This window comes from Oncorhynchus nerka, linkage group LG2, assembly GCF_034236695.1.
Source record: "Oncorhynchus nerka isolate Pitt River linkage group LG2, Oner_Uvic_2.0, whole genome shotgun sequence".
In the NCBI taxonomy this organism is placed as follows: domain Eukaryota; kingdom Metazoa; phylum Chordata; class Actinopteri; order Salmoniformes; family Salmonidae; genus Oncorhynchus; species Oncorhynchus nerka.
Window position 1 is genome coordinate 43,297,682 of NC_088397.1, and position 26,024 is coordinate 43,323,705.

At 42.3% G+C, this 26,024-nt stretch overlaps 1 pseudogene; it reads right to left on the reverse strand.

Annotated features, from left to right (window-relative positions):
• Positions 1–8,374: 8,374 nt before the first annotated feature.
• LOC115135574 (rho guanine nucleotide exchange factor 3-like) overlaps positions 8,375–26,024 on the reverse strand; it is a 145,582-nt pseudogene continuing 127,932 nt past the window's right edge.

Genomic DNA, 26,024 nt, shown 5'->3' on the forward strand with positions numbered 1-26,024 from the left:
TGAGATTTTTTAATATATTTTTTAAGTAGCTTGTTTTATTTGAAATTCACTGACTAAAATAATCAGCTCTTGAATGCTCTTTGTTCTGTTGACCTAAACAAATATCCAGATTTAGACAAAGTCTTGGTGCTGCCCCTGAGAAAATACTACTGAACAGATGTAAGGAGAGTATGGTGTTCAGACAGACAAAAGAAACCTGAGCCTACATAAGGCTGAGCTGACATGGGCTCCCGAGAGGCGCAGCGCTCTAAGGCACTGCATCTTAGTGCTTGAGACGTCACTATAGACACCCTGGTTCGAATCCAGGCTATATCACAAGCGGCTGTGCTTGGGAGTCCCATAGGGCGGCACACTATTGGCCCAGCGTTTTACGGGTTTGGCTAGTGTAGGCTGTCATTGTAAATAAGAATTTGTTCTTAACTAACTTGCCTTTTTAAATAAAGGTTAAATAAATAAAAAACAAGGCGAGGCCCATGGGAGACAAGGTGCCAAAGTAAGCCTACTCATGGATGACCCTCCTAAGAGGGCGCCAACAACTACTATTGGCTAAGAGAGGTCCCATGAGGAGCAGTGATCAACCACTCCAATAACTGGCTGTTCCCATGATGGTATAATTCCCCCTCTTTGTGTACTAGATCTTAAACATGGTTTGTACCAATGTGGTTGAGAGATGTTTACTTTCCTGGAAGGTAACACGAAAATCCTGTTATTTAATACGTGTAGTAACATTAATTAATCTAGTAGCACATTGTATTAACATGTTGTTACACATAGGGACTCAAAGATAGTAGTCACAGCTGCTGCATCTCGGACACAACTCTGGGGTGGAGTGCTATGAATCTGGCAAGCACCTAATATGGTAGTATTAATCAGTCACTAGGGGGCATTGCAAGCCAATAGCTGACCATTACATATCCTACATGGACAACAGTGGGGGTGGATGATCTTTGTTAGTCCCGCTCCGCCGAAGTTTTTACAGACCTATTGATGTAATGTACTACCAGAATCTGTAATAAGTAGAATAGCAATTACATTCTATAGCTAGAAATGGACATTTAACACAGGTACATGTGAAAAATGATACGTAATCACATGGAATATACAGTGCCTTCAGAAAGTATTCATACCCGTTGACTTATTCTACAATTTGTTGTGTTACCGCCTGAATTCAAAATGGATTACATTTGTTTTTCTCACCCATCTACATATACACTTACCCCATGATGACAAAGTGAAAACATGTTTTTAGACATTTTTGCAAATGTATTGAAAATGAAATGTATAATTTACATAATTATGCACACCCCTGAGTCAATACATGTTTAGTTACCTTTGGCAGTGATTACAGCTGTGAATTTTTCTGGGTAAGTGTCTAAGAGCTTTGCACACATGGATTGTACAATAATTGCCCATTATTCTTTAAAAAAATTATTCAATCTCTGTCAAATTGGTAATTGATCATTGCTAGACAACCATTTAAAAGTCTTGCCATAGATCTGCAAGCAGATTTAAGTCAAATCTGTATCTTAGCCATTCAGGAACATTCACTGTCCTCTTGGTAAGCAACTCCAGTGTAGATTTGGCCTTGTGTGTTAGGTTATTGTCCTGCTGAAAGGTGAATTCAAATCAAAATCGAATTGTTAAAAAAAAATGTTTACCCCCTTTTTCTCCCCAATTTCATGGTATCGAAAGCCATGCGAAGGTCGAAAGCCATGCGTCCTCCGAAACACAACCCAACTACAGTGCACGGTGTCGGAGGAAACACTGTCCACCTGGCGAGCTGGTTAGCGTGCACTGCGCCCAGACCGCCACAGGAGTCGCTAGTGCACGATGAGACAAGGATATCCCTACCGGCCTAACCCGGACGACACTAGGCCAATTGTGTGTCTCCCCATGGACCTCCCGGTCGCGGCAGGCTGCAACAGGTGCCTGGGCTCGAACACAGAGTCTCTGGTGGCACAGTGTCGGAGGAAACACTGTCCACCTGGCGAGCTGGTTTTTTCTGGACTTAAAAACGGTGACCCCGGACATGCCGAATTTGCGACATTCTGGAAAGGACCCCGAAAATCATTTTTAAAAAAAAAAAACATTTTTTTTTTTTTTCGGGACTTAAAAACGGTGACCCCGGACATGCCGAATTTGCGATGCAGTGCCTTAGACCACTGCGCCACCCGGGAGGCCCTAAAATCTTTTTGGTTAGTTTTGGTCGTGTACACATTTTGCAGGTGTTGTGAAATGCTGGGAAGCTAAACTGCTAATCAGAGTTTCAAGTGAATTTTATCTTTGAATAAAAACTATTACTGGTGCCCTTATTCAACGTTATTCATTTGAAATAGTAGGCAGATTCGTTCATTAAATTACCAATTGTTAGACCACTAAAGTTCCTACACAGTTATGGGTGAACAGGGACTATACAGGAGGGGGCTGAGCACGCACCTTTGTGGAGCCCCTGTGTTGAGGATCAGTGGAGCGGAGGGGTTGTTGCCTACCTTCACCACCTGGGGGCGGCCTGTCAGGAAGTCCAGGACCCAGTTGCACAGGGCGGGGTTCAGACCCAGGGCCCCGAGCTTAGTGATGCGCTTGGAGGGCACAATGGTGTTGGAGGCTGAGCTGTAGTTGATGAACGGCATTCTTCCATAGTTATTGGGACAACCATCTCTGCAGAACTCCACCAATCAGGCCTTTATGGTAAAGTGGCCAATCGGTAGCCACTCCTCAGTAAAAGGAACATCACAGCTCGCTTGGAGTTTGCCAAACGGCACCTAAAGACTCCCAGACCATGAGAAACAATATTCTCTGGTCTGATGAAACCAAGATTGAACACTTTGGCATGAATGCCAAGCATCACGTCTGGATAAAACCTGGCACCATCTCTACGAAAAACCATGGGGGTGGCAGCATCGTGCTTTGGGGTTGTTTTTCAGCAGCAGGGACTGGGAGACGAGTCAGTATCGAGGAAAAGATTAATGGAGCAAAGTACGGAGGATGAATGGAGAACAGAGAGAGTACAGAGAGATCCTTGGTCCTCAGACTGGGGCCATGGATCACCTTCCAACATGTCAATGACCCTAAGCACACAGCCAAGACAGCGTAGTAGTGGCTTCAGGACAAGACTCTGAATGTACTAGAGTGGCCCAGCCAGAGCCCAGACTTGAACCTGATCGAATATCTCTGGAGAGACCTGAAAATAGCTTTGCAGCAATGCCTGCCATCGAACCGGACAGAGGTTGAGTTGATCTGCAGAGAAGAATGGGAGAACCTTCCCAAATACAGGTTGCCAAGCTTGTAGTGTCAGACCCAAGAAGAATTAGTGCTGCAATCTCTGCCCAAGGTGCTTCAACAAAGTACCGAGTAAAGGGTCTGAATATACATTTGGACACATCTACTCATTCAAGGGTTTTTCTTTATTTTGACAATTTTGTACATTGTAGAATAATAGTGAAGACAAACTATTAAATAACACATATGGAATCACGTAGTAACCAAAAAAAGTGTTAAATCTAAATATATTTTATATGTGAGATTCTTCAAAGTAGCCACCCTTTTCTTTGATGACAACTTAGCACACTTTTGGCATTCTCTCAACCAGCTTCATGAGGTAGTCACCTGGACTGCATTTCAATTAACAGGTTTGCCTTGTTAAGTTAATTTGTGGAATTTCTTTCCTTTCTTAATGCTTTTGAGCCATTCAGTTGTGTTGTGACAAGATAGGGGTGGTATACAGAAGATAGCCCTATTTGGTAAGAGACCAAGTCCATATTATAGCAAGAACAGTTCAAATCAAATTTTATTGGTCACATACACATGGTTAGCAGATGTTAATGCAAGTGTAGCGAAATGCTTGTGCTTCTAGTTCCAACAGTGCAGTAATATCTAACAAGTAATCTAACAATTCCACAACTACCTAATACACACAAATCTAAAGGGATGGAATAAGAATATGTACATATAAATATATGGATGAGCGATGGCCGAGCGGCATAGGCAAGATGCAATAGATGGTATAAAATACAGTATGTACTGTACATATAAGATGAGTAATGTAAGATATGTAAACATTATTATAGTGACATTATTTCAAGTGACTGGTGTTCCATTTATTAAAGTGACCAATGATTTGCGTCTATGTAGGCAGCAGCCCCTTTGCGTTAGTGAATGCTGTTTAACAGTCTGACGGCCTTGAGATAGAAACTGTTTTTCAGTCTCTCGGTCCCAGCTTTGACACACCTGTACTAACCTCGCCTTCTGGATGGTAGCGTGGTGAACAGGCAGTGGCTCGGGTGGTTGTTGTCCTTGATGATATTTTTGGCCTTCCTGTGACATCGGGTGGTATAGGTGTCCTGGAGGCCAGGTAGTTTGCCCCCAGTGAAACGTTGTGCAGACCGCACCGCCCTCTGGAGAGCCTTGCGGTTGCCATACCAGGCGGTGATACAGCCCAACAGGATTCTCTCAATTGTGCATTTGGACAAGTTTGTCAGGGTTTTAGGTGACAAGCCAAATTTCTTCAGCCTCCTGAGGTTGAAGAGAATCTGTTGCGCCTTCTTCACCACACTGTGTGGGTGGACCATTTCAGTTTGTCTGTGATGTGTACGCCAAAGAACTTAACTTTCCACCTTCTCCACTACTGTCCTGTCAATGTGGAAAGGGGGGTGTTCCCACGGCTGTTTCCTGAAGTCCACGATCATCTCCTTTGTTTTGTTGATGTTGAGTGAGAGGTTGTTTTCCTGACACCACACTCCAAGTGCACTCACCTCCTCCCTGTAGGCGGTCATATCGTTATTGGTAATCAAACCCATTATTGCTGTGTCATCTGCAAACTTGATGATTGAGTTGGAGGCGTGCATGGCCACGCAGTCATGGGTGAACAGGGAGTACACAAATGGACTGAGCATGCACACTTGTGGGGCCCCAGTGTTGATGATCAGCAAAGTGGAGATGTTTCCTACCTTCACCACCTGTGAGCGGCCCATCTAAGTCCAGAACCCAATTGCCCAGGGCGGAATTGAAACCCAGGGCCTCCAGCTTGATGATGAGCTTGGAGGGTACTATGGTGTTGAATGCTGAGCTGTAGTCAATGAACAGCATTCTTACATAGGTATTCCTCTTGTCCAGATGGGATTGTGCAGTGTGATGGCGATTGCATCGTCTGTAGACAAAGGCAGGTAAGGTGGAGGTGATATGATCCTTGACTAGTGTCTCAAAGCACTTCATGATGACAGAAGTGAGTGCTACGGGGCAATAGTCATTTAGTTCAGTTATCTTTGCTTTCTTGGGTACAGGAACAATGGTGGCCATCTTGAAGCATGTGGGGACAGCAGACTACGATAGGGAGAGATTGAATATGTTCGTAAACACACCAGCCAGCTGTTCTGCGCATGCTCTGAGGACGTGGCTAGAGATGTCGTCTGGGTCAGCAGCCTTGTGAGGGTTAACATGTTTAAATGTCTTACATCGGCCACGAAGAAGGAGAGGGGGGGCCCGCAGTCCTTGGTAGAGGGCCACGTCGGTGGCACTGTATTATCCTCAAAGTGGGCAAAGGTGTTTAGTTTGTCTGGAAGCAAGACGTCGGTGTCCGTGACGTGGCTGGTTTTCTCTTTGTTGCCCGTAATTGCCTGTAGACCCTGCCACACACATCTCGTGTTTGAGCCGTTGAATTATGACTCCACTTTGTCCCACTACCGACATTTCGCTTGTTTGATTGCCTTGCGGAGGGAATAACTACACTGTTTATAAATGTGCCATATTCCCAGTCAACCTTCCATGGTTAAATGTGGTGGTTCGCACTTTCAGTTTTGCGTGAATGCCGCCATCTATCCACGATTTCTGGTTAGGGTAGGTTTTAATAGTCACAGTGGGTACAGCATCTCCAATGCACTTCCTTATAAAGTCACTCACCGAGTCAGCGTATAAATCAATGTTATTCTCTGAGGCTGCCCGGAACATTTCACAGTCCGCGTGATCAAAACAATCTTGAAGCGTGGATTCTGATTGTTCAGACCAGCATTGAATGGCTCTAGTCAACAGTAAATCCTGTGAGTTTCTGCCTATAGGCGCTATGATGAAACTGGCTCTCATGAGGACCGCCATAGAAAAGGAAGACCCAGAGTTACCTCTGCTTACCAGCCTCAGCAATTTCAGTCCAAATAAATGCTTCAGAGTTCAAGTAACAGACACATCTCAACATCAACTGTTCAGAGGAGACTGCGTGAATCAGGCCTTTCGTGGTCGAATTGCTGCAAATCCACTACATAAGGACACCAATAAGAAGAGACTTGCTTGGTCCAAGAAACACGAGCAATGGACATTAGACTGGTGGAAATCTGTCCTTTGGTCTGATGAGTCCAAATTTGAGATTTTATTGTTCCAACCGCCGTGTCTTTGTGAGACGCAAAGTAGGTGAACTCCGCATGTGTGGTTCCCACCCGTGAAGCATGGAGGAGGTGTTATGGTGTGGGGGTGCTTTGCCGGTGACACTGTCAGTGATTTATTTAGAATTCAAGGCACACTTAACCAGCCTGGCTACTACAGCATTCTGCAGCGATACGTCATCCCATCTGGTTTGCACTTAGTTGGGCTATCATTTTTTTTTCAACAGGACAATTACCCACAACACACCTCTCAGGCTGTGTAAGGGCTATTTACCAAGGAAGGTGATGTAGTATTGCATCAGATGACCTCAACTCAATTGAGATGGTTTGGGATGAGTTGGACCGCAGGGTGAAGGAAAAGCAGCCAACAAGTGCTCAGCATATGTGGGAACAAAACTGTTGGAAAAGCATTCCTCATGAAGCTGGTTGAGATAATGCCAAGAGTGTGCAAAGCTGTCATGAAGGCAAAGGGTGGCTACTTTGAAGAATCTCAAATATAAAATATATTTTGATTTGTTTAACACTTTTTTGGTTACTACATGATTCCATAGGTGTTACTTTATAGTTTTGATGTCTTCACTTTTATTCTACAATGTAGAAAATAGTACAAATAAATTAAAACTCTTGAATGAGTAGGTGTCTAAACTTTTGACTGGTACTGTATGTACATTTAATCTAAGTTTTTTTTTAATGATAAAATTAGCACACACAACTTTTTTTTTTAATTGCTTTGTCATTATGGGGTATTGTGTGTAGATTGGGGGGGGAATTTAAATACATTTTAGAATAAGGCTGTAACGTAACAAATGTGGAAAAAGTCTAGGAGTTTGAATACTTTCCGAAGGCACTTTCCTTCCTCTCCAGCAACTAGTGACTGGGTTATTGATACACCATCCAAAGTGCAATGAATAACTTCACAATGCTCAAATGGATATTCAAGGTATGCTTTTAAAATGTTTACCCTTCTACCAATAGGTGCCCAGTTTTGCAAAATATTGGAAAACCTCCCTGGTCTTTGTGGTTGTGAGGGGTATAGAGATAAGGTAGTCATTCAAAAATCATGTTAAACTATTATTGCACACAGAGTGAGTCCATGCAACTTAAGTGAGTTACGCAAGTTGTTATTCCTTAACTTATTTTAGCTTGCCCTAACAAAGGGGTTGAATACTTAATGACTCAAGTCATTTCAGCTTTTCATTATGTATTAATTTAAATATTTTGAAAAACAGAATTTCACTTTAATATTATAGGGTATTGCATGTAGGCCAGTGACCCAAAATCTCAATTTAATACATTTTAAATTCAGGCTATATCACAACAAAATGTGGTAAAAGTCAAGGGTTGTGAATACTTTCTTAAGGCTCTATCACAACAGCCCATAATACCAGTAACAAATATGACTTGGTCCAGTCTTTTCATGTCCATCTTTCTCAGCCAGGTCATATAGCCATCATCTTACAATGTGAAGTATCTAGTGATGAGAGAAAGTTTGAACCCTTTAGGATTTTTTTGTATTATGAGACCAAATACACTTGAATTAATAACTGTTTAATCTTGAGTTTCACATACTTTTTCCGACAAATACATTGAATGTTGGATCAGTTTTCTCAACAAAAAGAATAAGTACAATTGTTTTTGTTATATCAAGTTCACTTTATTTATTATTAGGACTTTTGAGGATTTTCTGCATAAATTTGACCTAAAGGGTTAAAACTCACCACTGTATTTTCCTTTCATTCCCTTTATCTGAGGGCTTAGCTTACAGTACATTGCCTACAACAACATGCAGTATTTCGTTCTGAAACCATTATTTTTCCCCGTCTTGTTCGTTAGGCCCCTCCCATTCCAATACCTCCCTGTGCAATCTTCTCACCTCCAGTCTCCAACATGAACCAAATAAAAGCATATTTAACTAATTCATAGTGGGAAAATAAACTACAAATAGACATCCTAAATCATAGATTTCAATACATTTTCTTTATAAAAAAAAAACTAAAAAAAGAAGACTGTTTTGGGATATTTATTTTAGTGTTTACTTGGTCAAACCGATTCCTTTTAAATGCGTGAACTTCTATACAAATGAGAGGGAACATGACGCCCCACAAGTAAACTTTCACAAGATCATAATTACCTGACACACGCAGTTTTGGCAACAAAAGTCAGTTCAACACAGAGCACCCAGTGACAGAGGACTGGTCAGAGTACAAATACATAAACAAGTGACTACTTCTTTTAAACAATAAAGGTCTCCGCTTCGCTTTTTACAGGAGCGACCAGTAAGTCACTTTGTGGGTGATAAACGTGACCATTAAACACACCAACAATAATTAATTCAATACTGGTTTTAATCCAAAATGTATCTTTAAGACATTGACTCTTAACACCATGGAAAATCCTGCTTCCTCCAGGATGGGTTCTTTACTTGCTGTAAAATGTTAAGTTTCCCACTTCTTACAGAATCTAGTAGAGATTGACTACGTCTAACTGCTCAACTATGGAATCTGTTCAAGTCTTTCTACATAATTTGTAAATTCATGTAATAATTTAATGTTGTGCTTACCTCAGACTAATTTACTTTATAGAGATTTAAATAAACACAATCGATTATGAAATGAATCAAACCCCACCAACAGCTCTCCCCTCTGAGTGACATGTGTTTATACTAGGTTACACAACCAAGAGGGCCGTATATGGGGCCTGTTCTAGAATTGCCAGTTCCTGACTTATGGAACACCATAGCTTTCAATTCTGGCCAAGATGTGGGAAGATTCTGAGGTGAACCTGCGGTAACCTGTCCTTAACGAACCCCCCTGCAACCCCATGTCAAGTACTACAATAATAACATCGTATTGATTGTCTTTGAAAACATTCTGCTGGTCATTTTGACTGGGTATTGCAAACACTATGTTCTCTAGATTCTTACATCAACACACACACACACACACACACAAAAATATAAAACGCAACATGCAAGAATTAACGATTTTACTGAGATACAGTACATAAGGAAATCCGTCAATTGATATATTCATTAGGCCCTAATCTATGGATTTCACATGACTGGGCATAGGCCCAGCCACTGAGAACAGGTTTTTCCCCCACAAATGGTGTTTATTACAGACAAAAATATTCCTGTTTCATCAGCTGGCCTGCTGGCTTGTCTCAGATGATCCCGCAGGTGAAGAAGCCTGATATGGAGGTCCTGAGCTGGCGTGGTTGCACATGGTCTGCGGTTGTGAGGCCGGTTGGACATACTGCCAAATTCTCTAAAACAACATTGGAGGAGGCGGCCTATGGTAGAGAAGTTGACATTTTATTATCTGGCAACAGCTCTGGTGGACATTCCTGCAGCCAGCATGCCAATTGTACACTCCCTCAACTTGTGACATTGTGTTGTGTGACAAAACTGCACATTTTAGAGTGGCCTATTATTGTCCCCAGCACAAGGTGCACCTGTGTAATGGTCATGCTGTTTAATTAGCTTCTTGATATGCCACACCTATCAGGTGGATGGATTATCTTTGCAAAGAAGAAATGCTCACTAACAGGGATGTGAACAAATTTGTGCGTATGGAACATTAAAATGTTGCGTTTATATTTTAGAGAATATGATCAGTGTATTCTCTTAGCACTGGGAAGCCACAGTAGTACTGCAGTGGGATAACGTGTGATGGCAGTGTCTCTAGAGGCCCAGAGTCAGACCAGGAGAGACAACAAAAATACAGTCCTGTGGTCCCAGTCATGTCTGCCTTCCCTCCTCTCCAGGTAGACATCCACAGTAGACCTGACAGTCACAGCTAAGATACATGGTTGTCACTGCTACAGACAACACCACAGTCTCATAGAAAGATGCTCAAGAGAGAATGAGAGTTGTTTTTCTTCCAAGTTCAGCAACAAAGAAAACTAACAAATGAAAAAAGTGGGTAGAATAAAAAAAAGTGCTCAAATTTTCCACAGTGTATTTCTTCCCTCCCGTATATAGGGAGCATTGCCATGTTGCCACCAATACTGCCAAGGTTTAGCCTCTAGCCTCTCTAACACAGAGAGGCCATGACACCCCGAAGGTCACACTTCTGATGGCCTGCTACTACTAGAGTCTGTTTGGTCCATCAGGGCAGCCTGTGGGGGAGGCCAAAGCCTCGCTTGTGTCCATGCTACAGCCTGGAGAGTCGACAGACGAGTCACTGTCGCAATGGTCCATGCTTTTTGGCTGGGGGGCCAGTGGTCCTGAGAGGGGAGGTGTTGTAGGGCTCAGAGGGCCGTGGGTGCTGAGTAGGCTTGGAGGGGGCTCTGGGTCACTGATACTGGTTTCCACCCCGACAGGAATCCCCAACCCCATAACCCCCATGACCGACTCAGCAGCTCCTTTGGCCTGTCGAATGCAGTTGAGCCACTGCTGTTTGTTGAAGGCATCGCTGGCTTGGAAGGAGTGGGAGTGGAGCTGGCTACTGCTATGAAACGACACTCTGAAGAAGTTCTTAGCTGAGGACAGGAGAGATGAGGTTAGACAGGGGAAATTCGATACAAGCAGATTGCAAGTTAAATGACCACAGCATTAATAGATCAGGGGTGCCCAGCGGCAACAGTCCTTCTCCGCTAGTGATGAACCAAAGAGATCCTAGAATTTATATTAAAAATATTCTATATGTAAGTCTATGGCGTAAACACTTACTCCTCTCGTTGTTGCTGAAGGCTCCTCTGATGGAGCCTCCCAGGCGTATCACCCCGTCCTGCAGGTCCTCCCACTGCAGCTCTCTGACGGGGATGGGCTGGCGGTACAGCTGGTAGTACAGCTGCTCATTGTGGGCGATGGCTCTAGTGATGACCAGCACGTCCTGGAACAGGAACACATGCAGCTTCTGGAGAACGAGGGGAGCGGAGGGTGTTAGGGTATAGTGTTTTTGCCTAATTTAAAACATATATTTATCAAGGTTTCTCATGGAGGTACAAAACAATTAACTGCATTGGAAATAATGTAATTGGACCAAACAGATAGATACATACATACATACTTTGACAGGGCTTTGTCTGTAATGGGTTAAAGTCTGGCTACATTTTCTGGTTCCTGCCTCATGTCAGCATCGGTTTGGACATGAAGCTGTAGCCAATATGCATATCACCTATAATTTAACATTTTTATTTACATACATGAAAAATAGATTTGAATATTGTGCCAATTTTGGACTCTTCTGATCAAAGTCATTGATATTGTGATGACATTTTCATATATATTTCTTGTCCATTCAGACAGCTTAAATCTATATTCTTGTCTGATATATATATATATATATACACACACACTGCTCAAAAAAATAAAGGGAACACTAAAATAACACATCCTAGATCTGAATGAATGAAATATTCTTATTAAATACTTTTTTCTTTACATAGTTGAATGTGCTGACAACAAAAATCACAAATTATCAATGGAAATCAAATTTATCAACACATGGAGGTCTGAATTTGGAGTCACACTCAAAATTAAAGTGGAAAACCACACTACAGGCTGATCCAACTGATGTAATGTCCTTAAAACAAGTCAAAATGAGGGTCAGTAGTGTGTGTGGCCTCCACGTGCCTGTATGACCTCCCTACAACGCCTGGGCATGCTCCTGATGAGGTGGCGGATGGTCTCCTGAGGGATCTCCTCCCAGACCTGGACTAAAGCATCCGCCAACTCCTGGACAGTCTGTGGTGCAATGTGGCGTTGGTGGATGGAGCGAGACATGATGTCCCAGATGTGCTCAATTGGATTCAGGTCTGGGGAACGGGCGGGCCAGTCCATAGCATCAATGCCTTCCTCTTGCAGGAACTGCTGACACACTCCAGCCACATGAGGTCTAGCATTGTCTTGCATAAGGAGGAACCCAGGGCCAACCGCACCAGCATATGGTCTCACAAGGGGTCTAAGGATCTCATCTCGGTACCTAATGGCAGTCAGGCTACCTCTGGCGAGCACATGGAGGGCTGTGCGGCCCCCCAAAGAAATGCCACCCCACACCATGACTGACCCACCGCCAAACCGGTCATGCTAGAGGATGTAGCAGGCAGCAGAACGTTCTCCACGGTGTCTCCAGACTCTGTCACGTCTGTCACATGTGCTCAGTGTGAACCTGCTGTCATCTGTGAAGAGCACAGGGCGCCAGTGGCGAATTATCCAATCTTGGTGTTCTCTGGCAAATGCCAAACGTCCTGCACGGTGTTGGACTGTAAGCACAATCCCCACCTGTGGATGTCGGGCCCTCATACCACCCTCATGGAGTCTGTTTCTGACCGTTTGAGCAGACACATGCACATTTGTGGCCTCCTGGAGGTCATTTTGCAGGGCTCTGGCAATGCTCCTTGCTCCTCTTGCACAAAGGCGGAGGTAGCGGTCCTGCTGCTGGGTTGTTGGCCTCCTCCACGTCTCCTGATGTACTAGCCTGTCTTCTGGTAGCGCCTCCATGCTCTGGAGACTACGCTGACAGACACAGCAAACCTTCTTGCCACAGCTCGCATTGATGTGCCATCCTGGATGGGCTGCACCACCTGAGCCACTTGTGGGTTGTAGACTCCGTCTCATGCTACCACTAGAGTGAAAGCACCGCCAGCATTCAAAAGTGACCAAAACATCAGCCAGGAAGCATAGGAACTGAGAAGTGGTCTGTGGTCACCACCTGCAGAACCACTCTTTTATTGGGGGTGTCTTGCTATTTGCCTATAATTTCCACCTGTTGTCTATCCCATTTGCACAACAGCATGTGAAATGTATTGTCAATCAGTGTTGCTTCCTAAGTGGACAGTTTGATTTCACAGAAGTGTGATTGACTTGGAGTTACATTGTGTTGTTTAAGTGTTCCCTTTATGTTTTGGGGCAGTGTATATTATCAACTGTTCTATACTCCTCAGACTAGAAAATAGTTAACACCAGTGTGGAAGGTATTTTACTTTAAATACACTCCAGTTGCCGTGCTGTATTTCATACACAAGTCTCAGAGATACAGTCAGGTCCAACATTTTCGGCGCCCTTGATAAAGTTTAAAAAATACAGCCTATTTCTAAAAGTATTTACTTATTATTTTGTCACATACACCGGATAGGTGCAGTGAAATGTGTTGTTTTAAAGAGTCAGCCATAGTTGTAAAGGCGCCTCTGGAGCAAATTAGGGTTAAGTGCCTTGCTCAAGAGCACATCAGATTTTTCACCTTGACAGCTCGGGTATTCGAACCTGCAACATTTCGGATCCTGGCACAACGCTCTAACCGCTAGGCTACCTGCCACCCTCTTTGAGCTTGGAGAACACATTGGGAGGGATCTTAGACCATTCCTCCATACAGAATCTTTCCAGATCCTTAACGTCCATCATCTGCACTTATGGACTGCCCTGCATTTAAAATGGATTTCAAATAGTATTTGAACCCAGGTCAGGACGCCTCCCCCTCTACTCGTTTGTTATCTCAGTAGGAAAGATGACCCAGCGAGTGCCTAGAGGTGAACCTACTCTCTCAGAGCTGACTCCTGACCTCCAGTAGACCGATTGATATGTGGTGAGGTGCTTTAAGGGTCATGGTCAAAGGGTTTACTCGTACCATCACGGGTCTGTGTGGATTCAGAGGCTATTCATATATCTAAATGGCAATAAGGTAAATCTATTAGAGGAAGACGCTGCCCCCGCTCTTGAAAAAAAACACCTCACAATTGACTTTACTCATGTCAGAGGACATAGCTAGCAGTGGCGTGTCAGTAAGCATTTTAATTGACTGTCAGTGGATATTACAGTGCAGTGTTATAGTACTGTTACTGCTTTTCATGAGTGACACTGAAAAGTAAATTGACAGAGACACTCACAGCACCCCTGTTGTTCTTCAGTTCCCCGTGACAGCTGAGGATGCGGGAGCTGTCAATGAGTAGGTCTCTCTGGCTGCCCTCTAAGTAGAGGAGACGTTCCTTGTAGAAACGACACTCTGACTCACCCGTCTGGGTGTTGATCTCTGCCACGATGCTCTGGATCATGTTGATCTGGAGAGAGGGAGAGATGGGGGGGGGTTGTGAGTGAGAATGTATGCGTTTGTGTGGGGGTGTCAGTGTGTTTGCGGATATGTGGGTCTCTCAATCTCTCCCCCTCTACTCACTGCCTCATCCAGGTACTGTCGGTCTGGATGGTCGTTCGGCGTGTGTTTGAGCATCTCCCTGAGCAGCAGGGGATATTTGACTAGCCGGCTCCTGGGTATATCCAGGAAGTTCCACAGGTCCAGCTTCCTGCTGAAGGGCGACTCCAGGCAGCGCTGCAGGAAGTCGTGCACCCGGTGGTCCTGCTTCTTATGGTCCAGCAGAGCCTTGGCTGCCACCTGATTACTGCAGTATGAGTTGTAGGAGTCTAGACAGGGAAGCTGGAGAGGAGAGAGAGGGGGACGTAGATCAAGGAAGAGGTCAGTAATGGTGTTTCTGCTTCAGATAAGTGCACGCTTTGCAAAGTAGCTCTTATTTATTGTGCACATTCAGAGATGTTAGGCCTCCATACGTTCCTGGTCTAGCTCTGTGTAGCATTCCCGTATGACCAACGCCTCTTTATGTATTGAGAAGAATACAAGAATGGAGTACCAGTGTGCTGGAGTTTTTGTCAAACTGCTCTTCCATATACCTGGACGACATCACATTGAAAGCTTTATTAATGTACTGTAACTGGGCATGTGCAGCCAGAGCACAGCAGATGAACAGAAGTACAGAGAGAGGGAGGGAGGGGCTAAGTGAGTGGGTGTGGGGATGAAATCTCTTGCCTACTACAAGTACATTCTGTGTACCACTCATACTATTTCGAACATACGGCTTAGTAAAAATGTATGCAGTAAGCAACAAATATCAACATACAACCCTTACTGAAAATGTGTCGTCTAATGCGGAATTGCGCTGTTTCCACATTTGTTAATTTTGTTAGCACCTCCCCTTATCTGAAGGGGCGGCAGGTATCCTAGGGGTTAGAGGCGAGCCAGCAGCCAGAGTTGCCAGTTCGAATCCCAGGTCCAACAGGAAAAATCTGTCGGTAAGCGAGCTGGCAACCGGAGGGTTGCTGCATCAAATCCTACATGCCATTGCCTGCCGTTGTGCCCTTGAGCAAGGCACTACCCCCCCACACAACAACAGGCACCCAGTGTGGCAGCCCTCCACACCTCTTCAAAAACCTGTATATGTATGTCTGTCTTTCAGGAAGGGGGTTTGACATTGTGTGCAATTGACCAATAAAGTGATCATAATCTAAATTATCAGATGATTATCAGCTGTTGTCAAACACATGCGTGTCAAACTCATTTCTCTTCATCAATAGTGTGCAGAGAATTCAAATAGATGAAAAGCCAAAATAGCATTTTAAGCATAAAGAACTTTCTACATTTCACATACTATAAAATGTTCTATTTTTGAATTCACAATCAGCCAGTTCTGAGAACAAGGACATTAGGGAGGGGGAGCAGGTCATCCCGCCGCCACTGAATGTACTTTGTACAGCGTATTTAATACAAACTACAGTAGGTGAAGTATGTCCAGTCAAAACCATCACTCAACTAATACTGAACACACTCATACAAAGCTAGGGGGAGAGGCCTGATGAGAAACATAACATAGGCCCTGACATCGATCATGCTCTTTCAAGTAAATAATCAGAAGCTTTCTTGGTATCATCTATTATAGAGCCAAGAGTTTGACCAGGATTTATTTTGTTATTTTTTTTTACTGTGAGCCAGAGGCTCTTTCTCAATTAATCTTTCCTTGATTCCTCAAATAATCTCTCCACCTCCTTTTTAAACTGCTTTGGAGAAGGGAAGGACATTGGACCTCCTCTAATACAGTCGGAGGCAAGAAGAACTCTAAAATAGTACTTATATTTCTATTGCTTCATTCTGTGCAGTGTATTGGGAGGTGATGTCGATGGGAGAGGGGTTGATGGGTGCATGTTCACATTCGTACATCCACATGACTAACCCGGAGGCAGCACTAGCCTCAACCCTTTTTCATAGGAACACCACTAACAATCACCTCGTTCTTCGTGGAGAAAAAAAAAGGCTTAGGATGATCATTTAATCTTTGAAGGTCATTTTCATGGTGGATTGATCTGAAGTTCTAGCATGAGGAAATATAGGACAGAGAACTTTGTTTCACTTTTCATTGTTTAAAAAGTGACCAATAGATGCTTTGGAGATGAAGTGGAATTTGGAAATCTTTACTCTATTACGCAACCACATCTTTCCGTGGTGGAGCAGAGTTCAGAGGAGAAGGGCAAGTAAACCCCTGAGAAGCAGGAGAGCAGAGGAGGCTCTCCGTATCCTTGTCAGGCATACATTGTTCCCCATAACTACCACTCTAAAATGTGCAGTTGTGTCACAACACTATGCCACAGATTCCTCAAGTTTTGAGGGAGTGTGCAATTGGCATGCTGACTGCAGGAATTTCCACCAGAGCTTTTGTCAGATAATTTAATGTTTATTTCTCCACCATAACTCACCTCCAACATCGTTTTAGAAAATTTGTCAGTATGTCTAACTTGTTTACTGTTAGATATTCCCACCTCGGGCATGTGTAGTATGAACATACAACTGATTGCAAAGTATAATCAGTATTGAAAACTGTAATATAATCAAGTTGATCCATCAGTTTTTCCTGTTTAGGTCACATGGTCAGGAAAACCCTCATCCCCTACATATGATCTTAACGGATGGTCTTACCCAGTCCACTAGGATGTGTCCCACATGTTCTGTGGAGCCGTCTGGTTTCCTGGCCTCTCGCAGTCGACTCAGCAGATCTGAATAGTGAGTAGAAGGAGCGGTCTCAACCTCTGTCTAATGGTTCATGTGGGTGTTAGTGTGTGTGTGTATATGACTGTGTGTGTTGACTTCTGTGTTTGTGTGAGCAACGGTGTTTCTTTGCAATTGCCTGTTCTTGTGGTTCAGTCCTTTGTAAGCATTAATTCTCACCTTCATGCAGCGGAATGAGAGATTCCAGGGTTCCGAAGATCTGGTTGAGCTCATGTTCTGTCATGATGGACAGTTTCAGCATTGGGTCATGGTACGCCTACAGGTACAGAGAAAGTAGAATGTTAAGTTGGAGTCACAGCAATGCAACCCAACACTACTTTTCTCACTTGTTACATTAAAACAAGTTTTAGAAGCACTAAAACCTGAATCAAGTGTGAGCCCTGAAGATGAAAAACCCTTGGTATTTTTCAAATGTAGACATCCATGTCATAAGCTACGAATAAACAAGTGTTTGATAAGCTACTTGATCATAGCTCAGACGTAATATAAAACAACACATCCAATATTAGTGGAAAAAAAACTTTATCCCCCTTGACAAAACAGCACTAAAAAAAAGACAACTGACGTCAAATGGGGCTGGCAGGTAGCCTAGTGGTTAGAGCGTTGGACTAGTAACCGAAAGGTTGCAAGATTGAATCCTCGAGCTGACAAGGTAAAAATCTGTCGTTCTGCCCCTGGACAAGGCAGTTAACCCACTGTTCCTAGGCCGTCATTGAAAATAAGAATTTGTTCTTAACTGACTTGCCTAGTTAAATAAAGGTTTAAAAAAATGGGACATCTCCATCAGATATAAAATACATTTTCGCAACAGTATTAGACTTATAAATAGACCAAACATCTGTTGGCATATTGTTGTACATCTACTGTAATGGTCAAGAACACACACACACACCACGGGGTCTCAAGTGTGTGATTGTCAGAGCGCAGGAGAAACTGGAGCCTGGCTGATCAGCAGGGTAGAATAACTCAGCTGTGACACTCAACAAAAAGGGAAATGATCTTTATTGGAAAAGCAGATTATACCTTCTTGGCCAGCTTCAGATCCTCAACGAGATCCTTCTCCCCTCGAGAAAGCTCAAAGATCGCCTGCAAAACACACAAAGAAAGACAGAAGATAGACAAAGAGAGAACGGTGAAACAAGGGTCTCCACGTAGACAAACATCTCAGTGAGAAACAACAATTCATGCATCACCTTCAAAAGATTGCATGTTTTATTTTAAAAATATTTTTCTAGAAAAAGGAGTCGATATGAAGTATGCGCGTTTCACAACAGTGACAGACTAATCTAAAGCGCTCAACGCGTCGCCGCTCTAAAGCCACAAGACTTCTGTTGCACAGAAGAAAACACAGGACCCCCACTGACCCCTGACCCCTCAATACTTCCCAATGCACAGATGGATTATTTTCTAACACCCTATTCCATTTTCAGTGTCCTTTGATGTCTACTCTGTGTGGCCTGAGAGATGGAGTCCCAGTTTGAGTGGAAGGTGGTGGGGCATGTTGTTTCAGACAGGCCTGACTAATTTGAACTGTGAAAACTGAATTATATAGCATTTGATCCTCTAGTCTAGAGTCTCCCCTCTGACTATGCTCTGCTCTGGTAGAGTGGTGAACCAGGCAGAGAATCAATGGAGCGGAGCCCCTTCACCCACTCCTGCTGCTCCTCTTTACAGTAACTGTCCAGTGAAAACAGAATACTAACTTTTTTTAAAGTGAGGTTAACTCGTACCCAAATAAATTGTATTGACTCATCCTATACTCGTATGTGGCCAAAGCATAAATTGAAGAGAAAACACACACACAAAAAATAAATAAATAAATATCAAACTTGTATCTCAAACAGACCATATAAAAATTACCTCAGGATGATTTTGGTATGTTATTAGGATCCCCATTAGCTGTTGCAAAAGTAGCAGCTACTCTTCCTGAGGTCCACACAAAACATGACATAATACAGAACATTAATAGACAAGAACAGCTCAAGGACAGAACTACATTAATAAACTTTTTAAAAAAGGCACACGTAGCCTACATATCAATACCAATAGAAACAAAATATCTAGGTCAAATAGGCGTTGTGCCGTGAGGTGTTGCTTTATCTGTTTTTGAAACCAGGTTTACTGTTTATTTGAGCAATGAGATGGAACGGAGTTCCATGAAATAATGGCACTATATAACTGTATGCCTTCTTGAAATTGTTCTGTATTTGGGGACTGTGAAAAGACCCCTGGTGGCATGTCTAGTGCAGTCAGTGTGTGTCAGCTCTGTGCATGTTGACTATGCAAACAATTTGGGATTTTCAACACATTGTTTCTTATAAAAAGAAGTGATGCAGCCAGTCTCTCCTCAAGTCTTAGCCAAGAGAGACGGGCAGGAATACTATTTATATCAGCCCTGTGATTACAATGAAGAGCAAGACGTGCCGCTCTGTTCTGGGCCAGCTGCAACTTAACCAGGTATTTCCTTGCAGCACTCGACCACACGACTGGACAATAATCAAGACAAGACAAAACTTAGAGCCAGCAGGACTTGCTTTTTGGAGTGTGGTGTTAAAGCAGAGCATCTCTTTATTACGGACAGACCTCTTCCCATCTTTACAACCATTAACAAGTACATTAGAGTGTCTAGTTTGAGAAACAGACGCCTCACAAGTCCTCAACTGTCATTAAATAGTACCACGCAAAACAGTGAAGAAGCGACTCCATGATGCTGGCCTTCTAGGCAGAGTTCCTCTGTCCAGTGTCTGTGCTCTTTTGCCCATCTTAATCTTTTATTAACCAGTCAGATATAGCTTTTTCTTTGCAACTCTGCCTAGAAGGCCAGCATCCCAGATTCTCCTGTTGACGTTGAGACTGGTGTTTTGTGGGTACTATTTAATGAATCTGCCAGTTGAGGACTTGTGAGGCGTCTGTTTCTCAAACTAGACACTAATGTACTTGTCCTCTTGCGCTTTCTATTCTGGTTAGGGCCGGTTTGCGCTGTTCTGTGAAGGGAGTAGTACACAGCGTTGTACGAGATCTTCAGTTTCTTGGCAATTTCTCACATGGAATAGCCTTCATTTCTCAGAACAAGAATAAACTGACGAGTTTCAGAAGAAGGTTGTTTGTTTCTGGCCATTTTGAGCATGTTATCGAACCCACAAATGCTGATGCTCCAGATACTCAACTAGTCTAAAGAAGTTTAATTGCTTCTTTAAATCAGTACAACAATTTTCAGCTGTGCAAACATAATTCCTAAAGGGTTTTCTAATGATCACGTAGCTAATCCAAGTTTATCATTTTAAATGGCTAACACAATGTGCTGATAAATGGGCCTCTGTACGCCTATGTAGATATTCCAGTCAAAAAAAAAAATCAGCAGTTTCAAACTACAATAGTCATTTACAACATTAACAATGTCTACGCTGTATTTCTGATCAATTTGATGTCATTTTAAATGGACAACATTTTTTCTTTTTCTTTCAAAAACAAGGACATTTCCAAGTGACCCCAAACTTTGCACCTCGTCAATGTCACTCGGCCATCGCTCATCCATATATTTATATGTACATTCTTATTCCATCCCTTTACTTAGATGTGTGTGTTAGGTAGTTGTGGAATTGTTAGATATTACTGCACTGTCAGAACTAGAAGCACAAGCATTTCGCTACACTCACATTAACATCTGCTAACCATGTGTATGTGACCAATAACATTTTATTTTATTTAAATTTGTCAATGCCAGGAGGTTTGTCATTATCGATCGTAAACAATTACTTTCCACCTCTCCCACACTACTGTAACTTTACAAATTATTTGTTTTTTTTATGCATGAATACGATGGCTCACTGTTGACATTTCCTGCCTAAGTTTGCCAATGAAGTAATCATTAAAATAATTGTGTGATGAATAAGCCATCTGATTTGATAAAAGATGGAGTTGAATTTGTCTTTCTGCCCATAATTTCATTTACTCAAGTTTTTTCCTGTCATTCTTTATATCATTCATTTTAGCTTCATAATATTTTCTGTTAAATCACATAATTTCTCAATTTGCAGTAAGTCAGCCAGTCAGATGAGCAGCCAGACTTATTAGCCACTCCTTTTGACCCATCTCTTTCAGCCATACAGTTTTTCAAAATCTCATCAATCCATGGAGCCTTAACAGTTCTAACAGTCAGTTTATCAACAATTGGAAGAAGCAATTACATAAATTAATCAAGTGCAGCGTCTGGATACTCCTCATTAACTTCTCTAGGGTAGGGGGCAGCATTGGGAATTTTGGATGAAAAGCATGCCCAAATTAAACTGCCTGCTACTCAGCCATAAAAGCTAGAATATGCATGTAATTAGTAGATTTGGATAGAAAACTCTGAAGTTTCTAAAACTTTTTGAATTATGTCTGAGTATAACAGAACTCATATGGCAGGCAAAAACCTGAGAAAAAAATCCAACCAGGAAGTGGGAAATCTGAGGTTTGTCGTTTTTCAACTCTTGCCCTATCAAATATACCGTGTCTATGGGGTCATGTTGCACTTCCTAAGGCTTCCACTAGATGTCAGTCTTTAGAACCTTGTTTGATGCTTCTACTGTGATGTGGGGACGAATGAGAGGGGAATGAGTCAGAGGTCTGCCAGCAGCCACGAGCTCAGTCTCGCTCGTTCACGTGATTGCATTTCTGAAGACAAAGGAATTCTCCGGTTGGAACATTATTGAAGATTTACATAAAAAATATCCTAAAGATTGATTCTATTTGATATGTTTCTACGGACTGTAATGGAACTTTTGGACTTTGTCTGCTCGTGCGTCATGAAGTTGGATTACTGGACTGAACGTGCTAACAAGGAGGAATGTGGACATAAATGATGGACATTATCGAACAAAACAAACATTTATTGTGGAACTGGGATTCATGGGAGTGCATTCTGATGAAGATCAAAGGCAAGTGAATAGTTATAATGCTATTTCTGACTAATGTTGACTCCAACATGGCAGATATCTGTATAGCTTGATTTGTCGTCTGAGTGCCATACTCAGATTATTGCATGGTGTGCTTTTTCCATAACGTTTTTTAAAAATCTGACACAGGAGTTGCATTAAGGAGAAGTGAATCTAAAATTCTATGTATAACACTTGATTCTTTTATCAACGTTTATTATGAGTATTTCTGTAAATTGATGTGGCTCTCTGCAAAATCACCGGATGTTTTGGAACTACTGAACATAACGCGCCAATGTAAACTCAGATTGTTGGATATAAATATGAACTTTACCGAACATACAGGTATTGTGTAACATGAAGTCCTATGAGTGTCATCAGATGAAGATCAAAGGTTAGTGATTCATTTGATCTATATTTCAGATTTTTGTGACTCCTCTCTTTGGCTGGAAAAATGGCTGTGTTTCTCTGACTTGGCTCTGACCTACTATAATCGTTTGGTTTGCTTTCGTCGTAAAGCCTTTTTGAAATCGGACAATGTGGCTGGATTTACAACAAGTGTATCTTTAAAATGGTGTCAAATACATATATGTTTGAGAAATTTTAATTATGGGATTTCTGTTTTGAATTTGGCGCCTTGCAGTTTCACTGGCTGTTGACAGGTGGGACGCTACCGTCCCACGTACCCTAGAGAGGTTAATCACATCATACCAACAAATATTTTTAACATCATCCACATAAGAGGCCCAGCAAAATCTTTTGTAAGATCTCTTATATACTATTTTAGGTTCAGCTTTTGATACTTTGGCTTTCCTGGATATAGCCATAATATTGTGATCACTGCATCCAATCAGTACAGATACAGCTTTAGAACAAAGTTCTACAGTATTAGTAAAAATGTGATCGATACATGTGCATGATCTTGTAGTTTTTATTAACACCCTGGTAGGTTGACTAATAACATGAACCAGATTACAGGCATTGGTTACAGTGAGAAGCTTCCTCTTGAGTGGGCAGCTTGATGAAAACAAGTCTATTCAAGTCCCCAAGAAAATAGACCTTTCTGTTTACATCACATACACTATCAAGAATTATTTATTTACTATTATTTAGTTACTGACTGTTAGCACTTGGTGCCCTATAACAACACCCCAAAATAAAAGGGCTTAGATGTACCACAACACTTCTAAGCCTTACAGGGATATGGCTCTGAATATATACATTAACACCTCCCCCATAGGCATTTCTGTCTCTTCTATAGATGTTATATCCATGTATTGCTACTGCTGTATAATCAAATGAATGATCTAAGTGAGAGTCTCAGAAATGGCTAATATACAGTTGCAAGAAAAAGTATCTGTATTTCTACATAAACTTGTCAATTTTATCTGATCTTCCTCTTAAGACACAACAATAGACAAACATTGTGCTTAAACAAATAACACATAAATTATTGTATTTTTCTTGTTTATATTGAGTACATAATTTAAACATTCACAGTGTAGGTTGGAAAAAGTATATGAACCCCTTGGCTTATGACTTCTCCAAAAGCTAATTGGAGTCAGGACTCAGCTAACCTGGAGTCCAACCAATGAGACAAGATTGGAGACGTTGGTTAAAGCTGCCCTGCAAAATAAAAAATACTCACAAAATCTGAGTTTGGTATTCACATGAAGCATCGCCTGATGTGAAACATTCCTTGAACAAAATATATCTCAGAAGACCTAAGATTAAGAATAGTTGACTTGCATAACGCTGGAAAGGGTTACAAAAGTATCTCTAAAAGCCTTGACGTTCATCAGTCCAAGGTAAGACAAATAGTCTATAAATTGATAAAGTTCAGCACTGTTGCTACACTCCCTAGGAGTGGTCATCCTGCAAAGATGACTGCAAGAGCACAGTGCAGAATGCTCACGGAGGTTAAGAAGAATCCTAGTGTCGGCTAAAGACTAAACAAGAATGGTGTTCATGGGAGGACACCACGGAAGAAGCCACTGCTGTATAAAAAAAACATTGCTGCATGTCTGAAGTTAACAAAAGAGTACCTGGATGTTCCACAGCGATACTGGCTAAATATTCTGTGGACAGTTGAAACTAAAGTTGTGGTTTTTGGAAGGAACACACAACACTGTGTGGAGAAAAAACAGGCACAGCACACCAACATCAAAACCTCATCCCAACTGTAAAATATGGTGGAGGGAGCATCATGGTTTGGGGCTGCTATGCTGCCTCAGGCCCTGGACAGCTTGCTATCATTGATGGAAAAATTAATGTTTATCAAGACATTTTTTGCAGGAGAATGTTAGGCTATCTGTCCACCAATTGAAGCTCAACAGAAGTTGGGTGATGCAACAGAACAACGACCCAAAACAGAAGTAAACCAACAGAATGGCTTCAACAGAAGAAAATATGCCTTCTGGAGTGGCCCAGTCAGAGTCCTGACCTCAACCCGATTGAGATGCTGTGGCATGACCTTGAGAGGAGTTTACAGCTGGGCATCCCAATAATATTGCTGAACTGAAACAGTTTAGTAAAGAGTAATGGTCCAAAATTCCTCCTGACCATTGTGCAGGTCTGATCCGCAACTACAGAAAACATTTGGTTGAGGTTATTGCTGCCAAAGGAGGGTCAACCAGTTATTAAAGGGGGTTCACATACTTTTCCCACAAAGGACTGTGAAGGTTTACACGGTCTGGTCAATATAGACATGAAAATGTATAATTGTTTGTGTGTTATTAGTTTAAGCAGACTGTTTGTCTATTGTTGTGACTTAGATGAAGATCAAGTCAAATTGTATGACCAATTTATGCAGAAATCCAGGTAATTCCACATACTTGTTCTTGCCAATGTATGAATGTTATCTGATGTTAGCAAGTTATTGATTCATGAACCTTATTTCTAAGGTCACATATATTAATGGGATATTTTCAGCCCTTTCCTGGGTAACTTATCAGAGATAGACATAATATGGAAAAGAGCAAACAAAGAGATACTAATTGTTTAATATATATTTTTGTGTGCGTGCGCTGCTGGGTTGAAGCTACGAACCCATAGGCTTGGCTTTCTCATCCCTTCCAGGCTTCTGGAAGCGAGGGTGGACAATGAGCCTGTCATAGTGGATGTAAGCAATGTCCCCACGCGCTCTGGCAGCTTTCATGGCTGGGATCAGTTCTTTCCTCTTCTGGCCCACAGCTTTAGGATAGTCCTCGATGAGGAAGATATACATTTCTCTCAAGTTCTTGGCTCTTTCCAGAACAGCTACCTTGTCCTTGAACCTCAGGAACTCGACCACTATCGGCCTGGGACGGTGGTGGTTTTTCCAGTCCTGTGGGTGCATTCTACCTCAATCTTTTGGTGGTCAATCTTCAATTTCTCAGAATTTCCCTCACTTTGTCCTGTTTTTCAGGTCCTAGACCTCTCTAGTCAGGTCATCTATTATTTGAAATCGTCAAAACACTGTCGATTCTGCTTGTAGAACTATTTTTTATTAGTTTAAAAGATCCTTCAGCTGTGATAGAGAGACCCCACTGTCCTCAACAGTACTCCCGCTGGCTTTGGTCTTTGTCATGGTAGCCGGCAATGTAGGTTATGCGGTTACACCTCGCAGTTACAGACAGGGCAGGTCACAGGGATGATTGAACACAACAAACAGCAGGGATTTAGACAGCCACAAACCCGGTACAATCCACGGTCCCAGCCACAATGGCTAACTGTGTCACAGGCTGCTTTCAAGCCCTCAAGAAACCCCGCTAGCTTGATTGGTAGCTAGCTGAAATTTCAGCCTGTTTTGGTAGGATGGAGTTTTGGCCTGCCTGGTGTCATCACTAGGCAGTAAATTTGTTCCAAACTTTCAGCCAATGACAACTAGTTTTCAGTTTCCCTTCCCTACTCAGATCAATCCCAGACAGTCGTAGCAAAATTCTTGCTCAAGAAATTGCTCTTTGCTAAGGACCTAT